The following is a 22,227-nucleotide window of genomic DNA, read 5'->3' as shown; positions in this document are numbered from 1 at the left end:
GCAGAGGCAGAGCTATGCGCATGGGGGTCGGTGCCTAGGGGCTCTTCAGTCCGACAGACCCATGAAATCCAGACAAAGACAACTGTTCTGACGAACTCACGTTCCTGGACTGGCCTGGATAACGACCCTCTGGAGCAGCTACCTCTATAATTTAAAATTTTCTAGTCACATTAAAAAAGTAAAAATAAACAGTTGAAAGTAATTTTAATAATATTTTTACTTAACTCAATACATCCAAGATGCTGTCATTTCAACATGTAATGAACATAAAGATCTCCAGTGAGAGGGTGGGAGAAATGGAAAGCTGAGGAACTCAGACAAACAGGAAGAAAATGACTCAGAAAAGAGAAAGGACTAAAAGGAGGACAAACAGACCAAAAGGAGGAGAGATGAAAAGAAGAAAAGCGTTTCTCCCTGGGCATGGAATCGAGTTATAGAATCCTGTAACAAATACTGTTCCCGGAATACTGGAATGTTGCCGTTCCGGGACGTGCTTCTGAGGATACAGAAAGGAAAGACAAGGTCTCTATGTCAAGGAGCTCACGGCTGAGTGAGAGGGACGGACCCCCCAGCCCCAACCTGGCAAATACACGGTTCTGGTAAATAGGGCGATGCAGTTATGTGCCGTGGGCCGTGGGAGCACAAGGGAGGGGGGCAGCTTCATTTTTAAATGAAGGTTATTTCTAATGAAATTTTTTTATTGAAGTATAGTTGACTTTCAATTTTGTGTTAGTTTCAAGTGTACCGCAAAGTGATTCAGTTATATACATATAGATATTTCTTTTTCAGATTCTTTTCCCATATAGGTTTTTACAAAATATTGAGTAGAGTTCCCTGTGCTCTACAGTAGGTCCTTGTTGTTTATCTACTTTATATATTGTAGTGTGTGCATGTTACTCCCAAATTCCTAATTTATCCCCCCCCCCACTGAAATTTTAAATATATGTCCTAGAATATTTCAGGATTCTGAATTTTATTTTGGAATCTAGAAGAGTCATAGATAGATTATTCCAAAATATTTAAAAATGACATCTGGAACCAGCAGTAAAGTTTCCCCTCTGAGTTATTTATCATCTTCAAATTACACCTGGTTATTTGGCCTAACTAGTGAAGGTACAGGGCAGGGAAAAAGTAAGAAGGGGAAAAAATTCACATCTCACCACGGTCCCCAGTTTTTCGGAGGATGAAATAAAGTATTCAAAGGCTTCGTGCTGAAAAAAACATCCCCAGCCCACTGGGGAGAAAGTCTTCTTTGGACCATAGCTGGGGAGTCAGTAAGACCTGGTTCAAAAGGCAGCCCCACCCCCCAGCTGTATGACCCCAGGCAGCTCAGCGGGCCTGTGAGTCTGCTTCCCCGCCACCCATAAAACAGGGGCGATGGTGCGACAGCAAGGGGCAGCGTGAGGACTCCGGGCCGGCCAGGCACCCGGTCAGGCACGGCCACGCACGCGCTCTCAATAAACCACTGTGCGTTTAGGGTCGCACCCTTTCCACCTTCAGTGCAGTCCTCGCTGAAGATCGGTTTGGGATGTCACTGAGTGAGGATGAAAGCCTCCCTACTTTCATACTTCAAAGCTTCAAAAAAGACAAAGTTGAAAGGGGCTTCAAACAATTGTTAAGTGTTTCGGGGAAGCCAGGGTCTGCAAACTGTCTCTGAAAACCCTGTAGCCTGGACAGCCTGCCCAGTTCTCCTCTATTAGAGCAGCTCAGGCTGCAAGCCTAAGGCTGGATCAGAATTTAGGGACCCTGACCAACAGTATGCACACATTTCATATCTGGTAGGTGGTGCAGTAATAGCCCCCTATCTGTTCCTGCCTCCCTGTATCCACACCCTGGGGGAGCCCCTGCCCACACTGACCCTGCGCTTGGCCTGCAGACGTCACCCAAACACTTAAGTGCGGGCCCGGGAAGCCTGCCCCGTCCTGCTGCACTTCGGAGCCCTGAGACCACCACCTGGAGACTCCCGGCTAGCCTTCTGAGGATGAGACCACGTGGAGCACAGACTTGCCCTCTGCCACTGAAGCCCCACCCCGGGCACCCCGACGGGCCAGGAGGCCATCCCAGGCCATGCGGCCCCAGCCAAGCCACCAGCTAACTGCAAAGACCAGCCGGGCTAGCTCCCACCAGAAGAGCCACCCGGGTGACCTCCCGAACTGTGAGACAGAAGGTTTCCTTTTCCCAGCTGCTAGAATTAGGTGGCTTGTTATATAGCAAAAGCTCACAAATATACAATCTTCAAAAGGTCTGTAATAGTCCATCCCTTTACTTCCAAACGAAATCCTCTAAGACTAATCTACGTCTATCTTACTCTTAAAAATTCACAATTCTAGCTTTAAAAAAATCCACAATTCTGATTACTACATTTACTTTGTCATCTCCATTATCACGTTCATCAAACTAAAATGAAATAGTGATATGGTCTGATGATAAAATTGCTAAAATGTAAGTGCTCTATTTATTTCATCCTATAATTGGAAACAAATAAAAGTGGCCTTCGATGCTACAACTCTCTGTGCTAAAGTAATGACTTCTCCATCCTGGCCTTCAGAGTGATTACATAGGCAGAGTTCATAGCCTTTCAGTCTGTCTTAATACTTCAGAAATGGATTAAGAGTACCATTTACACACACGTGAGCAGAGAAATCTGACTCAAAGAATAAACCACTTTTTCTTCAGCATTTTTTGCAAGCTAAAAATATATATACACATAGTAGCAAGTTCAAGACAGTTCTTTTTTAAGCCTTTGATAAACAGCTAATTCTGCATAATTTATAACATAATTATATCAGGACTATGAAAATAAAGGCAGCATTATTACTGCTGTTGTTTGAATACTTATTTTAACAGAGTTATTTTTTAAGTATCTTAGAAGTCTCTGGGGAAAATTTATCCTCACCAATACATTCCTAATAGTCATCCATTTAACAAACACTTGTTAAACAACTGCTTCCTGCCACTAAGAAACTCCCGAGCATTTGCAAGATTTGAACAAACAGCAGGCTGCCCAAGACTGTAGCAGAAAATGGTGTTAGTGACAGTTCTACCTTCAAGAGGCTTATAATCTGATAGGAGACGTGACAGTATATATATATAAACTTTCTACCATATAAGAGGGTAATCAGTAAGCATCCCAAAGGGTAAAAATCCTTTCCAATAGGAATCTAAGAAAAGAAGAGGCTTCTAGTCGGGTTAGTCAAGAAAGGCATCTTGGAGAAAGTGGCATGTGAATTGAGCCTCTGCCTGCTGATAAGCTTTCAACAGTAAAAGGAGTGGAAAGAACATTATACAGAACCAACAACATGAGCAAAGATGGAGAAAAAGGAAGGCTGTGATGCATGTCTGTAGAATGTATGTCTGGGAAATGGATTTCAGCTCTATCAATTAATAGCTGTTTAGACCACTAATAAAGTTCCTTAATTTCTCCAAGTTTATGCTTGTAAAGTGTCCAATGATTGTATGGAGTCCAGAGCAAGACTGCCCAGGTTCCTTCTAGTTTCATCACTTAATAGTTGTTGACCCTGGGCAATTACTCTCTCTGTGTCTCAGTTTCATCATCTTTAAAATGGGCATAACAATATACAAGTTTCATAGGGTGATTATGAAGATTAAATGAGTTTATATTTGTAAAGCATGCAGAACAGTGCCTGGTGCTTAATATATAAATATTCTGTTAAATAAACAAACTCATGTTTATGCATACATAGCAAGATAGACAGATAGTTAGATAGCTAGACCAACAGACAGATGTATATCAATACAGAAATACAGATATAGCTGTATCACCAAGGACAGAACGTGTATGTAGTAGGTGCTAGATATATTTAATTTTTTTCCTTCGTCTGAAGTTCACAGAGCACTGTACTAGAACACAAGGGTCAGCCATGTTTTCCTGTGCCTCAACATTAGCCTCTGCTCAGAAGATCAGAGACTGTCCCTCCTCTTCTCTCTTGGGGCAACCGCTGTGCACGTGAGATGCTAGGTTTAAACTGCTAGACCGACACAGCACGGCTGCCAGATTCAAACAAAGCTGTAGTAATGTCTCATGTAATAAATGTACCTTCATTGGAAAAATAAGCATAGGCTCATTAAGTACAATCAGAACCTCTATAATTTATTAGTATTCAGGCTAATCTAAAACAAGAAACCTTAAATGTATTGTAATTTGAGATTTCAGGGGGAAAAAAGTAGACTTAAAGCCACATAATTCAAAAGGTAGGTTAATGAAATCTTACTAATTCCAGTCTAATTTGGCTGCAAGTAGTTATGTATCCAAACTGAAAATACTTTTAAATGCAGTTTTATTACTTGAACCTATTAACAAATATTAAACTGAGTTCCCTCTGTTTTTAAGATGAGAATACAGATTATACTAAAAAAAAAAAAACTGCTACAAGTACTTGAAAGTATTCTGCTGTGTTGAAATAAATAAAAACTTCCTGCGATCTTACACTATTTGTCTCGAAACCTCTTTTTCATAGATAATGCAGCAGTAAAAATTTCACCCACCACAGATCAAACTGTATTGTCAATTCCGCACTGGTGAACAGAATGTGAATTAACAAGTTATGCTGAACTGCTAATCGTAAATGCCCACTTCTCAGTCGACTCCATTCAATTATAGGAAAACTATTAAGAATCAGGCAACAAGCTATTAACCTCCAAAACCTTCTGGAACATTAGCACTCAGTATTCATTTCTGTTATTTCAGCCACGCTCTTTCACAAGCAATTAAGCCAACTTCAACAGCTCCTACAATCTCTTTCAGGGTAAGGACTAAAAGAGGGCTGTAGGTGAGCTCTTTAACACAGCCGTGCTGCTGGGTTCATTCGAATCCCAACTTCACTACCTACTAGCTTAGCAAACATAGGCAAGTTAACAGACTGTTGTAAAAATGAGTCAATGGACATACAACACTCAGAACAGTACTTGGCATGGATTTTTTAAAAAATATTTATTTTACCTATGTAAAATAATGATGAAGGGGAATTCCTGTTTGAACCACCTGTACATAGTAGAGAATCTACTTTGGGGCTCTGGGTTTTTACAGGAAACTTGCAGGGTAAAGCTGAAAGGACCCTCATAATAGCAGCCCAAGGCTGCCAGTTTTACTAATAATAATTTCAAGTAAGTTCTCATGGCTCCTGTGTTCCATTCTCAAGTCGCCGAGCATTCGTAAGGTGCCTAAGTGTGTGGGAAAACACGACACTTGGTACCAGTTTACCAAGACAGTTGGGAAATCAAGGATTTGGTTTCTAACTTTTAACAGTTTTGTTGTAAATGGATGTGGTCTGTTCTCAAGCAGACACACTGAGAAGTGGTCACTTAGGGGGTAAGCAGTTCAAAATCAACCTCAAATTAGAAGAGCTGAGATATTCATAAGAGATTCTAACTTCACTTGGCTACAAGAATCCGGTAGGTGGCTGGTTTCAATAGGGGGACAGAGCCTAGTCTCTTGAGATAAATGTACATGATTCTATCTCTTGAGCACTGTATATTTCATTTTAAAAAGTGCTCCAATGAGGGCTCATTTTTCAGAATATCAGCAATAAACAAGAAAACAGAAGGATTAACAACTCAGCTCTTAAAACTGCAATAGCCCAGACATTATAATAATCCAAGAGGCCATTCTCAGAAACACAGAGACCAGTTCCTTTACACAGACCCTGGTTCACAAAAAGAAGCGTGGACAAACGGTACCAGGGTATTGGGGTTGATTGTAGACTGTGAAACAGGAGACAATTATCCATTTTAGACCTTAGTGCTCACATTGTAAGACTTGGTTTCTTCTTTTTCTTGACATTCTCTTCCTGTCTCTCTAATTGCCAGGAAAGGGTGCATTTCCCAGTTCTTTGAGTCAGATCTGTTTTTAAAAAAATGCTCCTAAAAAATAACTAAAAATTATTCTTTTTAGTTTCACTAATTAAGATCCTTTCATGTCAACTACATTGAAAGGAGTTCTTGATAAATCCAGATTTCTTTAAGGCTTAACATGGGGAATACAGCCAATATTTTATAATAACTATAAATGAAGCATAACTTTTAAAAATTGTGAATCACTATATTGTAGACCTGTAACTTATAAAACATTGTACAACTATACTTCAATTTTAAAAAGTAAAAAAAAAAACCCTCTTTTTAAATAAGATGATGGACACGTAAAAGAGTAGCATACTAATAAATTCCAACTAACACTTTGATTTTGAATAAGAAAATTCTTGTTATTATTCAACTCTAAGATATGATATTGGATTATAGGATAATAAACAGCCAGTTAGACGAAGGGTATTGTAGTTGTTCATACACAGCCTATCAGAAAAACATGCACATCATGATGTCGGACTAGTACTTACTGTTCTCTGTGTAAAAGTGTTAAATAAGCCATATCTTCTCCTAAGAGTGTAGTGGTAGGCCAGTGTACAGGAAAAATAATTAAGATAAAACCCTGAACAATACCCAAAAGAATCTCTCTGAGATCATTCACTAAAGTAATCTCTTTCAAAATTTAATCCTGGGCACTGAAGAAAAGGAGGAATCAATCACATTTAAGTTATGATTCTTTAGAACGTGTTGGACAATTCTGAGATACACTGAGAAAAAAAGTATTCACAACAGCCAAGAGGAGACGGCAGCTAAAACTTAAGGGTCAGAGATGAGATCAAAATTAGAAACATATAATGTCTGGAGAACCGTCCATATAAGGGTATCTTTAAATCAGTAACTAAGTTAGGATAATCCACTAGGCAAAATAAACAGCTGCCATCATCGGAGTGGCTGATTCTTCATCTCTCATTCAGAAACCTCTGTACCATCTCAGGAGCCAAATATGACATGACTTTACGCTCAACAATGTTTGGAGTGATTGTCAAAGCTGGTCTCGACTTTCCTAGTCCCAGATGAGAAACTCATATACTTTGATCTTTCCTTTTTATAAAAGTACAAAAAAGCAACAGTAGAGGATGAACTTCTGCCAAGCCTTCCTCACCACATCTGGTACAGCACATTTACTTACACTCTCCAACCCCGTGGACTTTCTGATTCCCCAGAGCAGGCTGCTTTCTCCTCTCATTTACTTATTCATCAGACTTTCAGGGAACTTGTTAAGCTGGTGCCAAGCATGAGAAAGGTGAAATAAATAAGGATCTTACCTTCTAGGAGTTCAGTGTGGTATGGAAGACAGACACAAATAATTGTAATACAGTGTAAGGCCTATAGCAGAAGTTTGCACAAAAGGAGGGTTGCAACTGTCTTTGGGACTTGGGGAGGGTCTGCGACGGAAATGACCAGGCAGAGAAAGAGCGAAAGGCATTTGAGGCAGAGCGATCAGTCCAGGCAAAAGCTCGGAGCATGTTCTGAGAATAGCAAAAACTATGTGCCCGGAGTGTAAGTGACAGGATGTGAATGGGGGAAGAGGCAGAAGATTAGGCTGAAAAAGTCGACTGCTGAGGTCCCTAATGTCCCATGCTAACTCGGTGGTCCACTGTCCTGTAGCCCTGAGGCTCTCAACTCTGGCTACACATTAAAATCTCCTGGGAAGATTTAAAACAGAATATTGATGTCTGGTATTTGTTAGTATCAATTAATTGGTCCGGGATGGGGACTGGGCATTGGTGTTTTTTAACAGTCTTCCCATGTGACTCTGTTACGTGGCTGGGGTGAGAACAGCCACTACAGGAAACAGGGGGTCAACACAACTGTATGCACAGCATGGGGGTGTAAGAACACTAAAAAAATAAATAAATAACTGGGCAACAGTGTGAAGAGTAGATCAGAGGCACACAGACCAGGGGAGGAATGTCAATGGACAGAGGTTACCGAATACAGTCGAGAGGTAAGAGTCTAAGCCAGTAGTTAGTAGTAACCTTTCCTGGGTCACTGACCTGTGTGAAAGTCAATGATAAAGGTTAGATGCCGTCTCCTCAAGAAAAATGCACCTATGTCAAAAAATAAATACATAATTTCAGGGGATTATGAACCTCTTTGAGCAGTGGACTCAAGTGAAGAAACCCTGACCTAAAAGCAGTGAATAGAAAGAGGAGAGAGAGACTTTTGAGGTAGAATCAATAGCATTGATGACTCCCAGGTGAGGGGAAGGAAGAGGGATTCAGGCTGACACCACCACTTCTAGCTTTAGAATTATTAGTGATAAACACGTATTTGTGCACTTACTTAAGTGTCAGGAACAACACTAAGCACTTAACGTGTACTCCTCTCAGGGAATCTTCCCAGTTCTAGAAGACAGATTGCGATCAGGTTCTTCACTGAAGAAACTGAGATTTAGAGACATTAAGACGCTTGTCCAAGGTCATGCGGCATTAAGTGGTGGAGCAGGAATTCAATCCTCCAGAGCCTGCGGTGCTAACCTCTCCCCGGCACCTCTGGAGGGTGGAGAGGAGACAGGACAGAGCAGAAGTAGATTTAGGATGAGAGGGGGAAGGGGGAGGGGAGGGAACACACAAATTAGTTTTAGACAGGCTGTGTTCCAGATAGTACAAGACGTATCAGTGGCACTATCTGCTACATCAGGAAAAAAATAGAAAGGAGCTCAAGAGGGGACAGCAGAAGACATAGCAGTAGAATGTTTAGGGAGTCCTCTCCATGAGCTGGGCACCGTGCTAAGTGCTTCTCTCGGGGTGTAAGTGCTATATCGTTACCTTCCCTCTACAAGGAAACAGACTTGGGAGATCAGGTCCCAGAGCCAGCAAGTGGTGGAGCCCATCTCCTTAAGCCCTAACCTAAACCTCTCTGGCACCATAAAAAGGAACGGAACCCATGGTCGGAAGTGGCAGCAGCCCCCAAGCTGTTCTAAGACCACTAGTGTGAGATACAGGGTTTTTTATTTTTTGTTTTTTTAAAGCTTTATAATTAAAACAAACAAACAAACAAACAAACCTTGACAGTATTTATCCATTTCCACAACTGAAAGGATTTTTATATTGTTTCAATTATTGAGGGGCGATAAGAGATATCCGTGTCTCACCCAAGTGAAATATCAGAGCTACATCTTCACAGGGCAGTATGCAGACTTGGGTGCAGGCCTGTGCAGACAACAAGCAAGATACAAATTCCAGGCAGTGTTATTATCATCTGAGTCAGGATTCAGAACAATTAGTCTAATGAAGATAGTGTCCTATGTTTCCGGAGGCCACAATGAAGCCAGGAAGTGGTGAAATTTCCTTTTTTACTCTCTTTTTGCAGCATGAAAAGAATGTGGCTTTTCTCCTCTCTAAAGAGACAAAAATAAAGTCTTGAACCACACACTACAGGCCTAGACTAGTTACTTCAGGTTTAACAGTGGAATAACTTATGCGCCGCAAGTTTCAGATAAAAACCTGTTATATTTCAACATTTCAGCACCTTTGAAACACCTGTACTGGCAATCATGTAGCCTTTGAGTTAAAACCATCCCCTCTATAAAACTACTTTAAAAGAGCCTACAATATTATCCTAGAATTTTCTCCTGTTTTGGAATTCAAGCACCTGGGAGAAGAAACATGACAATCCAATTAAAAGGGTTTTGAAGTCCTATGGTACAACCTCTCACTTAGAGCAGGAATTCCTTCTACAGCCCCTGTCCTGGTCCCCCATCATAGGCTTGAAGTCATGACTCTCCAGGGCACCCACCCCATCACTGGAGAACTCTCCCCAGAGCTGAGAGCAGGTCACGATCCTTTGCCTTGTGATGTCCACGCCTTCACATATTTACTGCGCACTTGCGCGTCCACACGCACCAGCTCTCCATACCACCTTCCGGTCCTGCCCGTCCCCAGTGCACGTCGCTCTTCAACACCCTCTCCTTCTGCTCCGACCACCCAACTCCTCCTCCGGTGCTTCCTCCCGTGACTGCACTTCTCAGCCCACCACCGGTCTCCCTCCCCTGCTAATGTCTCACCTAAGCATGGGTCACAGGAGTAAACACATTCACCAGGTGTGCTCTAACATCTATTTTCAGCAGCTGCATCACAGAGAGGCTCACAGAAGCCTGTGCCAAATAAACTCATGGCTCGTTTTTGTCTCAGGTGCATGTGGGGCAGTCCTCAACTCCTGCAGATGGTTCATCCTGAGGCTACTTCATCCTGCTGGTTTTAGAACATTACCACCACCTATTCAGATTATTCTGAATCCAGTCTGCTACGTGTGGTATGAGTCATCTCTCGTAGGTTGATGTCAGCCTTCCTTGAGGCAACAGCCCTGTTGAAAATCTGATGAAAGCCAGAAAATGTACACAGTTTTGCAATCAATATCAAATGATTCCTGGACCCCCATGAAGCCCATCCATTGGCCTAAGGTGAAACCGTAGGAATCCTAGGACCTATGAAAAACACCTATGGTCACTAGAACTCATTCAGATCCATTTCTAAAGTAATTGATTCTCCTATCTAATGCCCAACTTAATACCCAGAAGCCAATTAACTGGAATTCAACTGACCTTAACTCACTAATTCTATCAGAGAAGATATCCAGAAACTAAGAAATCTGCCCAAAACCAAACCACAGGTTTTAAGAATATTTTAGACACAAAAGCACAAGCACCTAAAGTTATACATACAAAGATACGTGTTGCGTCACTGTTTGTAGAGGCAAAAAAAAGTGTGTGGGGAGGAACATCCTGAATATCCATCTGCAGGGAAATGGTTGAATAAATTATGGTATATTGAAAATTTTAATTCACTTTTTGGAAACAAGAGTTAGAGCTGATCTATTGACCTGGAGAAATATCCATGATATATTAAGGAGAAAAAGCAAGCTTCAGAATAATATATTGAGTATGATCCTAGTTAAAAAGCAAAAAAACCCGACAAGCCTTACATCCTTAAACATACTTTTCTGAATACAGGAAAAGGTGTGGAAGAATTCACATCTGTGAACATGGGTGGGGGATGAATTCTTTTTTTCTTTGTTCATCCTTGTATACTTTCACTTGTTACGAGCAAATGCTGCTTTTGCAAAGTAATAAATTTTAAAAAGAAAAGAAACTAAATAAAGCTGACAATAGGATCTATAAATAGACTCAGCTCTCTCATCCCAACACTCCAGGCAGGTTTTCTTTTTCTTTGGCTGCACCCCACGACATGCAGGATTTTAGTTCCCGGATCAGGGATTGAACCCGTGCCCCGCGCAATGGAAGCGTGGAGTCTTAACCACTGGACCGCCAGGGAAGTCCCAGGCAGGTTTTCTAAATGCCTAATTTCTCCAAAAGGTTCCCACCCACAGTATACCTTGGACGAAATCTAACTTCCTTTTTGACTTTTCAGTGATTCTGAGTTTTTCACTGTTTGGGGTACTTGATTCCATGTCACAGGCACTCTTCTGTAATACAGAGTAAAGCTGTGTTTTGTAGAGTAAATGTGTCCACAATTCACAAGTGTGATTATTTTCCCCCTTAGGAAAATACGCACCTCAGCAGAGCCGTAAATAAAAGAAAGGTATGCGGAATCCACATTAGTCCAATACGCAGGAGATGGATGCATGAAGCACAAACACTAGCAAATTCTAAGGTGAAGACATATGAGCAGAGATGCCATTCCTGTTGGTTCAGGGGTTCTCAACCTTGGCTAAACATCAGAATTACCTGGAAGCATTTTTTAAAAATCCCAGTGCCTGGGAACCACTTCCAGAGATTCTAAGTTAACTGGCCTGGGCGTAGGTACTTGTTTTGTTTTTAAAGCTAACTAGATAATTCAGACAGAGTTAAGAACCACTGCTTTTTACAGTTCATCCTCTTCTTCCTTTCTTCCCATCTTTTACAAAGAGCTTTTTCTTTATCAGTTATTTTAAGGCTACATTTGGGAAAGCCAAAACCGATCAACCAGCTGACCCTGTCCCCCGTCTATAATTCATATCATCCTTATGTGGACTTCTGATGCCCAAATTAAATAAAGTTACGTAAATCCATGGCTACCACAATTAAGGACCCTTCACATGTCAAAAGAGTATTTGTAGCGTCACCTGAATAATAACTTATTTATTATAAACTTTGGAGACAACGATTTTATGAAACATCTTAGGATGCCAAACATTATGGTGGAAAGCAAAAGTGCCAGCACTATTCTACCGATTATCTGAAATTTTGCCAGACATTAGTCAATTAATGGACTTCCTGGTTTTTTGCGCTACTCTAAGTATTTTCAAAAATTCAGCTCTACCACATCGCAGAAAATAGATAAAATGAAAAACCATTGCATGAACTATCTCCCCCATTCAAATTTAGTATCTGAGAACAATTATATGCCCAAGAAAATTTTTAATAAAGTATGAAAGGGGATTCATTAACAAAATGAAATATTTATTTAGTACATATTACATTACAGTACAAAAAAGACAGAATTCTGTACTTTGGACACATGCCGCAATTTATACAGAAAGATAGTTTAAAACAAAGGACAATGTATATTATATATATTATTTATAATGGCTGGTATTAACAAATAATTGCCTTTATATATATATATCTACAAGTGTGGACGGCATTAGCATGCATTTTCAAAGAAGCTTACAATGGTCCATCAAAGGAGTTTTGATCCAGGAATTGCACTCCTAAGCATTTATCCTAGTGAAATGAAAACTCAGGTCCACACAAAACACCTGTATACAAATGCTCACAACAGCTTTATCTGTAACAGCCCCAAACTGGAAACCACCCAAATGTCCTTCCAAAAGACAAAAGGTTAAACTGTGATACATCCATACCATGCCAGTACTCAGCAATAAAAGGTCACAAACTATTGATACACGCAACAGCATGAAGGGATCTCCGGGGCATTATGCCAAGTTAAAAGAGCCAATCTCAAAAGGTCACATGCTGCATGATTCCATTTATATAATAGTCTCAAAATGACGAAATTATAAAGCTGGAGAACACGTTAGTGGTTACCAAGGGTTGGTGGGTAGAGGGAAGGTTATAAAGAGGTAGCAAGAAGCCTTGAGTTGATGGGTCAGTTGTGTATCCTGGTTGTGGTGGTGGTTACACAGATCTACATGTGATGGAACTGCACACACACACACACACCCCCCACATATACATACACACCCACACATAGTCACACACACACACCCCACATATACATACACACCCACACACAGTCACACACACACACACACCACATATACATACACATACACACCCAGTCACACACACACACACCACATATACATACACACCCACACCCAGTCACACACACACACACACCACATATACACACTCACACAGTCACACACACACACATACATACACACCCATAGTCACACACACACACCCATAGTCACACACACACACCACATATACATACACACCCAGTCACACACACACACCACATATACATACACACCCACACAGTCACACACACACACCCCACATATACATACACACCCACATATAGTCACACACACACACCACATATACATACACACCCACACATAGTCACACACACACACCACATATACATACACACCCACACATAGTCACACACACACACACCACATGTACATACCCACCCACAAATAGTCACACACACACACACACACACACACACAGTGCATGTAAAACTGGAGAAATCTGAATAAGCTCTGTGGATTGTACCGGGGTCTATTTTCCGCTTTTGTTCTCGTACCAGTTGCCTCTGGGGGAAACTGGGTGAAGAATACACGGGAACTCTCTGTATTTTTACAACTTCCTGTGAATCTAACCATTTCAAAACAAAAAGTTTAAAACAAGTTTGAGGGAATCATGAAGGTGGTGACTTACTTACAATAAACCGTTTTTCTTCATCTAAGTGAAGGTATAAACAAGTAACGGGAGATATACCAGATGGCTGGAGAGGAAAAGATGACGAATGATATTTACTGAGCGTTTATCGCGCACCAGGCACTACAGCTGATCTCATTCCACTCAACGCTCGGCCCAGTGAGGTGGCGGCTGCTAAACAGCCTCACTTTTCAGATGAGCGAACGGGAAGGCAAGAAATTCAATCAAGGCCACACAGACGGCACGGAGCAACGACGTCGAAGTTAAGACCATCTCAAAGCAAAGAGGATGATTATTGTACCAAGAAGGGTTTAAAAAGTAGCTTAATATATAGGTAGAGTAGGTGAAATACTACAGACGTAAAATCTTAAATATGCCCACAGCATACCTGCTGAACAGTGTGTCTTCCAAGAACTTAAATCCACAATACACATCAGCCCTGGATAACTGGATGCACTTGACCACAGATGTATTTGAAACTGTGGTTATTTTTTATTTATCTTTTAAACTTTTTCTTAGAAATGAGAAGAAGAGTAACATTGATTTCTCCTCTTTAAAAGGTGCTCGCTGAATGGAAACAGGTAGATAAGAGGGAGCCAAAATTAGGAAATAATACAAATAAGGCACTCAAGATGGGGGGAAATAAAGCTGATTGACTGTCACAAAGCCTATTCATGAAAGAAAAGGGAAAGCTTGCAATCTCGTCAAATGCCAGGCAGGATAGTCTGAGTGAGGTTAGAATAAAACCAGAATCCTCATACAATGAACAGGGGCTAGCAAGATGAATATTTATTTGCAATAAAATAGTTTTAAATACAATAATGCAGTTAAGGTTGGCTTCAGTATGGCTTAGAAAAAGCAAAAGGAAACTTTCTGCCCTTTATCACTCCATCCATAAATTCAATGCAAATAATAAGGGGGGGGGGTGTTCGGGGGGGGTAGTGGGTGGCAGTTTTAAACAAGATTGGCCACAAGCTGACAGATAAAGCTGGGTGATAGGGACACGGAGATTAATTCTCAAAGCAGCTTTTGGGACCACTGGTGCCACCTGCACCACCAGCCCTGATCACATGAAAAAAAGCAAAAAGAAGGGAGGCAACTACAGTGATAAACACACCACTGTTTTCCCAGGTCAGGTGGAAATGCTCACTCCTCAGAAATCTGCTTAAATATCCTTAAGAAAGAGTCAGGGACACCGAAAATGTAAAATGGGCAGTCCTTTTAACACTGCAACTTTTCCTGAATGATCAAAGAATATTTTCATAAATACAGTTTTTGAAGACTGTTCATCACAGGCTTGTTTACAATGGTGAGAAATCTGATACCTAAATTATCATTAAAGAGGGATTAAATATATTATGGTGTACTCTTACAGTGGAATACCAAGCAGCTATGTAAAAAAAGGAAGACAAGAACCCACAATAACAGGGTATGGCAAAGGGAGACAGGAACCAGCTGAAAGCTCTCCCGATGGCCAAAGCTGGAACAATTTGAGCAATACAGTAGTGTTGTGTCAGATTATAACACAAGTATAAATACCCACTGGTCTACACTGATATAAGTAAACGACTGGATAAATGAATACCTGGGGAGAGCAGACAAAGCTCCTGGGCTGCAGAATTCCAAACACTGTAGGTAGGTCCCCTGCCCTGCCCCAAAGAGGTGGAGCACGGCCCCCGACTCCTGACGTGGGTGCTGCCTTCTTCCCAAGAGCACAGATGCGAAGGGGAGAAAGAGAGAGTAACTTTGCAGTACAGACACCTGACAAGCGCCGCCTCAGTCAGGATACCAAGGTCAACGTCACACAGACAGCAGGCACCCTTGAAACGATGGGATGAAAACGGCTCTTGGCCCCAGGGGTCTCTCTCCCCCAAACACACAACCCCAGTCGAACCGTGAGAAGAACATCAGCCAAACCCCAGTTGAGGGGCACTCTACAACAACTGACTAGTATGCCCCCAAACTGTCCAAGTCATAAAAAACAAGAAAAGTCTGTAAGAAACTGTCACAGGCACGGAGAGCCGAAGGAGACCTGAGGACTGAAGTATGGAATCCTGGACGGGATCCTGGAACACAAAAAGACAGGAGGTAAAAAAGCTAAGGAAATCTGAGGAAGCATGGACTTCGGTTAATAACGATGTATCAATGCTGGCTCATTAGTTCTGACAAACACACCACACTAAGGTAAGATGTTAATGATCAGGGAAACAGGGAACTCTTTGCGCCAGCTCTCTGATTTTCCATAAACCCAAAACTGTTCTAAAATAAAAAGATTATTTTTAAAAAATGAAAAAGAAAAATTTTCATGAAGATGTAAACTTATAATGCTGTGGAATGATGGCCAATATATAATAAATGAAAGAAGAATTACTAAACAACATACATGTTATGAATCTATTGTTGCTTTAAAAATATACATATATGTATTTATACACCAAAAAGTCTGGAAGACCAACCATACACCAAACCACATACCTAGTGATTTTCACCACCTCCTTTATACTTTTCCATAGTATTTGGTTTTGTTTTTCCACTAAGCATTGGTTACTTTTAACATCGAGCCTCATTACTCCCACAGTCAAGAACACAGTTGTTTTATTTTTGGGAAAAAGTAGCTGTACAGCATAGAATTAATAGAGACCACCTGAGCTCAAAATAAGATGCATTTATAAAACAGCTAAACTTTACTTTTTCAAGGGGAAGTATTTTAAAGGCAGAACAGAAAAGTGATTGAAAGCATGGGATTACATCAGACCTGGAGCACAATCCTGGTTTCACCATTTACTGTCTGTGTGACCTTGGGCAGCTCAATAACCTCCCTCAACATCCTCACTTTCACAGTGGGGAGATGTAACGCTCACCACAAACCTATGCATCTGCAGAACTGCCCTAACATTTATCTGCCTATTTATTTATCAATATAAACACATATTGCACATAATACATAAATGTATATTACATAAATGTATTTCATAACCTCAAATTTTATTAGAAAATTGCCTGACTAGTAGCAAGGAGTTCGATGTATGTCAAGAGCCTGGCCCCACGGAGGCTCCATGATGGTAATTGTTGTTGTTTTCGATAATATACAAAAATCCAAGAAAAATTAGAACACTATCAGAAAAAAATGTCACTTCTCAAAGTATATAACATGGAGCACTGAAAGACAAAACCAACACCTCAGCTCGTTCTACGCCATCTGCTGTGATGTCCCAAAGCCCTCCGCTAACTAGACATTCATTAGGGTGATTAAACGTGTTAACATGCCCACAGGACTGCTGTGGAGAATCTTCCAGAGAATACAAGTGAAAGCCACTTGTCTAATCACAGCCAGCTTAAACTAAACTTCGGAATATTAATGCACCAAGTCTCCCTTGCTATGGAAATGAATGTAACATCAATACAAATTAACACCAGCCATAAAATACAAACTAAACTGATTTAAATCCCTTGACTGTAAATAAGGAACTTTAAAGATGCTTTAGACAAGACATATATTTTGATCAAAATTCTGGGCTGGTAGTTCTATCCCAATACTGATATTTAAAAATTACCCCAAATACAACACTTATAATACACAAAATTACGACACAACAGACAAGTCTAATCATGCTATGAATTAGTGGACTTTTATAACAAGACTCAACAACCCAGAACAGAAGAATCATTTGTTTCAAGTGAAAAGTTTACCCGGCCTGGTTTATCCTATGGTCTAGGACATAGACCCAGATTTTAAAGAAATTAATCAACCATAATATAAGCAAAATAATATTAAATCACTGTGCCAATTTTTTCTACTACACTAGAAAATGCAGACTGTTCAGTTTGGTTCTGTTAAAAGAAGTTAATTTAAACAGCTTTTAAAATAACAAAAACATAGATATAATCCAGGAACTAAATTTAGGTTCGTATATATAACCCAGTGTTGTGATTACAACTCTACAAAGACGGATTTTATAACACACTCCAAAGCGTCTGTATCCAATAAATCTTACTCCAGTTTTCCTGAGAGCAGTTGTTACGGAGACCTAACCCAGTGATGTCATCCTAGCTAAACACTTTAAAACCTGTGGCATATTTCTGTCAAATATACTTAACTGTAGCAAATTTTAAATTTGAGAATGGATGTGACGTATGGGAAGAAATCACCGTCACTGAGAACTACACCTGGCAAGTAGACTAAGCAAAATAAACTTCTTTTGGTTAAAAAAAAAGGAGGGGATTGACTACAAGGTTTTTAGTAAGGTTAAGTTTTCCTAAAAACTATAAAAGCAAATTTGAAGTGGGAATTCCAAGCACGTGGGGCAGCAACATTATCTACATAATAAGAGTATGCTCATCTGCCGTGTTCTCTACCGGGTGTTTCCTTCTCCAATTTTTAAACAATAACTGAATAATGGACCATACTGGCACCTCGTATATATTACCTCATTTAATCCGTGTAACATTACTAGACAATTATCACCATTTCAAAGTGAAGACACTGAGCCTGAGTGTTTTCAGTAAGTTGCCCAGTTCACACAGGTAATAAGGAGAGACCAGCAATTACTTCATAATCGCAATACACACACACGCACATCCCCCGTTACCTACACATTATATCTGACTTTTTGAGGTTTTTGACCTCTACTTTCTGACTCTCCCAATTAATCTCTGCCTATGACAGCAGCTACTTACGTATATTTTTGCATCTGCCCTACTGTATTGCAGTTGTTCACTTATCAACATTTCCTACTCAATGATGAGCTTCCGGAGAGAATGGCTCACACCTTATCTCTGTAATCCCAGAACACAGTCCTGTATTTAGCACATCTGCATGCATTTCTTGCTAGTACTTAACAGTGGTTCTGATGTTGATTCTGCTAGCTGCTCATGGGTGGTGAACATTACAGAACCAGCTTCAAGATACCTGCCAACCACTACCTCAAGGAGGGCAGACGCAGGCAGAAAGGAGATTCAATATGATCAGCCTGAATCTGTAGGGCTGTTCTTAACATAGCATTTAGACACTACATTATGTGGCATATAGGGTTTTTCTTCTTCACGTTGAATAAAGCTGCATCTGCACTCACATTAGTCCACCTCCAGTAGTTCACTGCACAAAATGAAATGACAGGACAGCACGACACTCATAGTGCATGCAGGAATGAAGGAAAAATATACGACAAAGTAAACCATCAACAGCAGAACGTTAAGATTTTGCCAAAAAGCTACCTTTTCATTACAACACGACTCCAGAGTCCAGAGGGGCAAGACCACACAATTTATACGCTTTCACACACAAGAAACTAACAGGGTTGGTTATTCATGACATTTGGAGACTGGTACGGTGTAATTACAAAATGACACAGGTTAATACTTAAGGAGACATCAAGTCTCTCAAAATAAAATGAATATTTACAAGATTAAGTATCTGTTTTGTTATTAAAGTCCTGGAACTTCAAGGAACATATAAAATACAGATGACTTGGTACTCAGATTAGTTAACAGAATTACTGATACTTTTTATTCTTTTAGGGGACCTTTTACCTACTAAATCTTAGAGTCTGCATTTGTGGTTTCCGTTTTCCTTCCAGTGATAGAAACTGACTGCGAGTCCTTTTGTGGTATTTATCTTTCTCTTCTCATCCCCCACCCACCCCTACCCCCAAACCTGCTTTGGACGTCTGTCTTCTTTAATTTTTCAAGACAAGCCAGTGAAGTGAAATGGCATGAACTCTTGAATAAAGAGTTAAAAATGTTAAAAATCATATGTTAAAATCATATGACTCTCCTCTCTTTAAAGTAATATTAGTCTTCTAGAATACCAATCTAATTCTTAGAAGCAGAAAACACAGGAAGCTCAATGTTCCAAGAAAAGTTAATAATAATTGATTCATCCTGGCTACCCAGGAAATACACAGCAAGGACCTGTGTTCTACGCAAATACAGACAACAAATCCATCTAGAAATACCTGCCACCCAGGGACAAGGAAAATAGAAAAAGAGCTCACGGAGCAAATGCACAAAAGGTACAGGAAGAAAACAGCATAAATGTAGGGCTGAGCAGGAATCAGAGCTCCATGAAAGCTGTGACAGATCAGTGAGCTCTACAGACAGAAGCAGACGGAGGTGGTGGAGGAGAGGTCGTCACCGACGGGAGGTGACAGAAGTGAGCAGAGGCGAGGAGGAACCAGGCAGGGGCGAGAGGACAGGAATTGAATTACAAGAGGGGACAAGAAAGAACGGCGGGGCCGGCGAGGAAGGAGGCGTGCCCAAGGAACAGACAGCATTTTCAATGGGAGACTGAGTCATAGAAAAAGGAAGGAAGGAGGCAAAATGCAAAGACACCAAACAAGAAATTCTGGACAAATGAGGAAAAATGTAAAAGTGAGAACAGGTGATAAACAGGTAGGGTAGAAAGGCAAAAAAAAGGATAAAGTAAAAGAAACCTCTGGGAAAGGAAATATTAAAAAAAAGACAAATGGTTTCTGGAATTTCACTATATTAAATTTTTAAACCTGTTCTTTTGTTTCTGTTTCTCTCTGCTGGGTAAAACTTGATTGAGAACAATGGTTTCCACAATCTCCAGAGGAGAAAAGTATGGATGAGGTCAACTGACTTAGTAGCGAAAGTAAGAAGAGCTGAAAACAATAAAATTTACTTATGTCAGTTAACCATCTTAGCTCTAACCCACAAACTAATTTTCTTTCTTTTTTGTTTTCTGTCAACTTGTTTCATCCATACCTCTTTTCCTCCTTCCTGTATTATTATTATTTTTCAACATCTTTATTGGAGTATAATTGCTTTACAATAGTAAGTTTCTGCTTTATAACAAAGCGAATCAGCTATACATATACATATATCCCCATATCTCCTCCCTCTTGCGTCTCCCTCCCACCCTACCTATCCCACCCCTCTAGGTGGTCACAAAGCACCGAGCTGATCTCCCTGTGCTACGCGGCTGCTTCCCACTAGCTAGCTATTTTACATTTGGTAGTGTAGATATGTCCATGCCACTCTCTCATTTCGTCCCAGCTTACCCTTCCCCCTCCCCGTGTCCTCAAGTCCATTCTCTACGTCTGCGTCTTTATTCGTGTCCTGTCCCTAGGTTCTTCATGACCTTCTTTTTTTTTAGATTCCATATATATGTTTTAGCATACGGTATTTGTTTTTCTCTTTCTGACTTACTTCACTCTGTATGACAGACTTTACGTCCATCCACCTCACTACAAACAACTCAATTTCATTTCTTTTATGGCTGAGTAATATTCCATTGTGTATATGTACCACATCTTCTTTATCCATTCATCTGTTGATGGACACTTAGGTTGCTTCCATGTCCTGGCTATTGTAAATAGAGCTGCAATGAACATTGTGGTACATGACTCTTTTTGAATTATGGTTTTCTCAGGGTATATGCCCAGTAGTGAGATTGCTGGGTCATATGGTAGTTCTATTCTTAGTTTTTTAAGGAACCTCCATACTGTTCTCCATAGTGGCTGTATCAATTTACATTCCCACCAACAGTGCAAGAGAGTTCCCTTTTCTCCACACCCTCTCCAGCATTTATTGTTCCACAAACTAATTTTCACACTGACACATACACATCAATGACCTTAGTGACCAACTGCTTCATTTACTAATCACAAAAGCTTTCTCTCCCTCTCACTTTTTCTCTCTGTGCTTATCAGTATTTGGAGAAATCCCTGCTTCTTACTACTGCCCTAAAAAAGAAAGGGCAGAGTAAGAAGGTGACACTTACATCAATACTGTTAAAAAAAAAAAAAAGTCTGATGGAAGCTTAACACGGGGTTAAAACATACAGTGAAAAGATGCAAATTTCCTATAAATTTCTACGACCCACCTTATTCTGGACTCCTACATAACTGAAAACAGAACACAGAGATCATCCTTCATTTCCATCTAGAAACAACAGAGAAAACAAAACACTTAACAAGAACATAAAAACAATAAGGAAGAGCCATTCTGAAAAAGAAGGGAAATTATTCTACTCTTAATCCTAGGAAATAACCAAGGGTAGAAAAGCTACCGTACCAAAGGTCTATTTATGAAGCTGTAATTCGTATAACTCTTTATTTTTAAGCTGAAAAAATACAGTCATCAGATTTTCGGTCCAAAAAACTGTGCAAGAAAAAAAGCAGGCACACACAGAAGCTGAGAGGAAGATAAAGAAAGATGAACCTAAAGCCGCCAAGCTTTGACAATCACTGAGAAGAAGCAGTTTCTCAACATCCCGCACCTTGAGGAATTCTTCAGTGAAAGCCAATTTCTGAGGGCCAACATCCTATTATAAGCTCCCATTTCTCCTATTGTATCTACTATTTCTCTATCCACACAGATTGAAACTCTGATCGTACGCAGATTACCAGCTTTAGCAGCAGGGGAAAAATAACTCAAATATTATACACAAAAGCAATGGGTTAACAAAGACAACGTAAGAAACATGTAAAGAAATATGCTAGAGTCTTGTTGCTCATATTTGC

The 22,227-nt window shown here is 40.3% G+C and overlaps 1 protein-coding gene across 6 annotated transcripts in view; it reads right to left on the bottom strand.

Moving 5' to 3' along the window:
- The window catches only part of SLC20A2 (solute carrier family 20 member 2), a 106,558-nt gene that overhangs the window by 78,355 nt on the left and 5,976 nt on the right, over positions 1-22,227 (bottom strand). For 3 of the 6 annotated variants that reach the window (XM_057537106.1, XM_057537105.1, XM_057537103.1), the window contains one exon: positions 21,588-21,646. The exons of the other annotated variants lie outside the window; for them this stretch is intronic. The gene's annotated coding sequence lies outside the window, so the exon portion shown is untranslated. The remainder of the gene's footprint in view (positions 1-21,587; positions 21,647-22,227) is intronic. 6 annotated transcript variants of the gene reach the window in all.

The sequence above is a fragment of the Balaenoptera acutorostrata genome, chromosome 21 (assembly GCF_949987535.1).
Source record: "Balaenoptera acutorostrata chromosome 21, mBalAcu1.1, whole genome shotgun sequence".
NCBI lineage: Eukaryota > Metazoa > Chordata > Mammalia > Artiodactyla > Balaenopteridae > Balaenoptera > Balaenoptera acutorostrata.
Note: the sequence above shows the minus strand (reverse complement) of the source record. Positions and strands in the feature narration are given on the sequence as shown.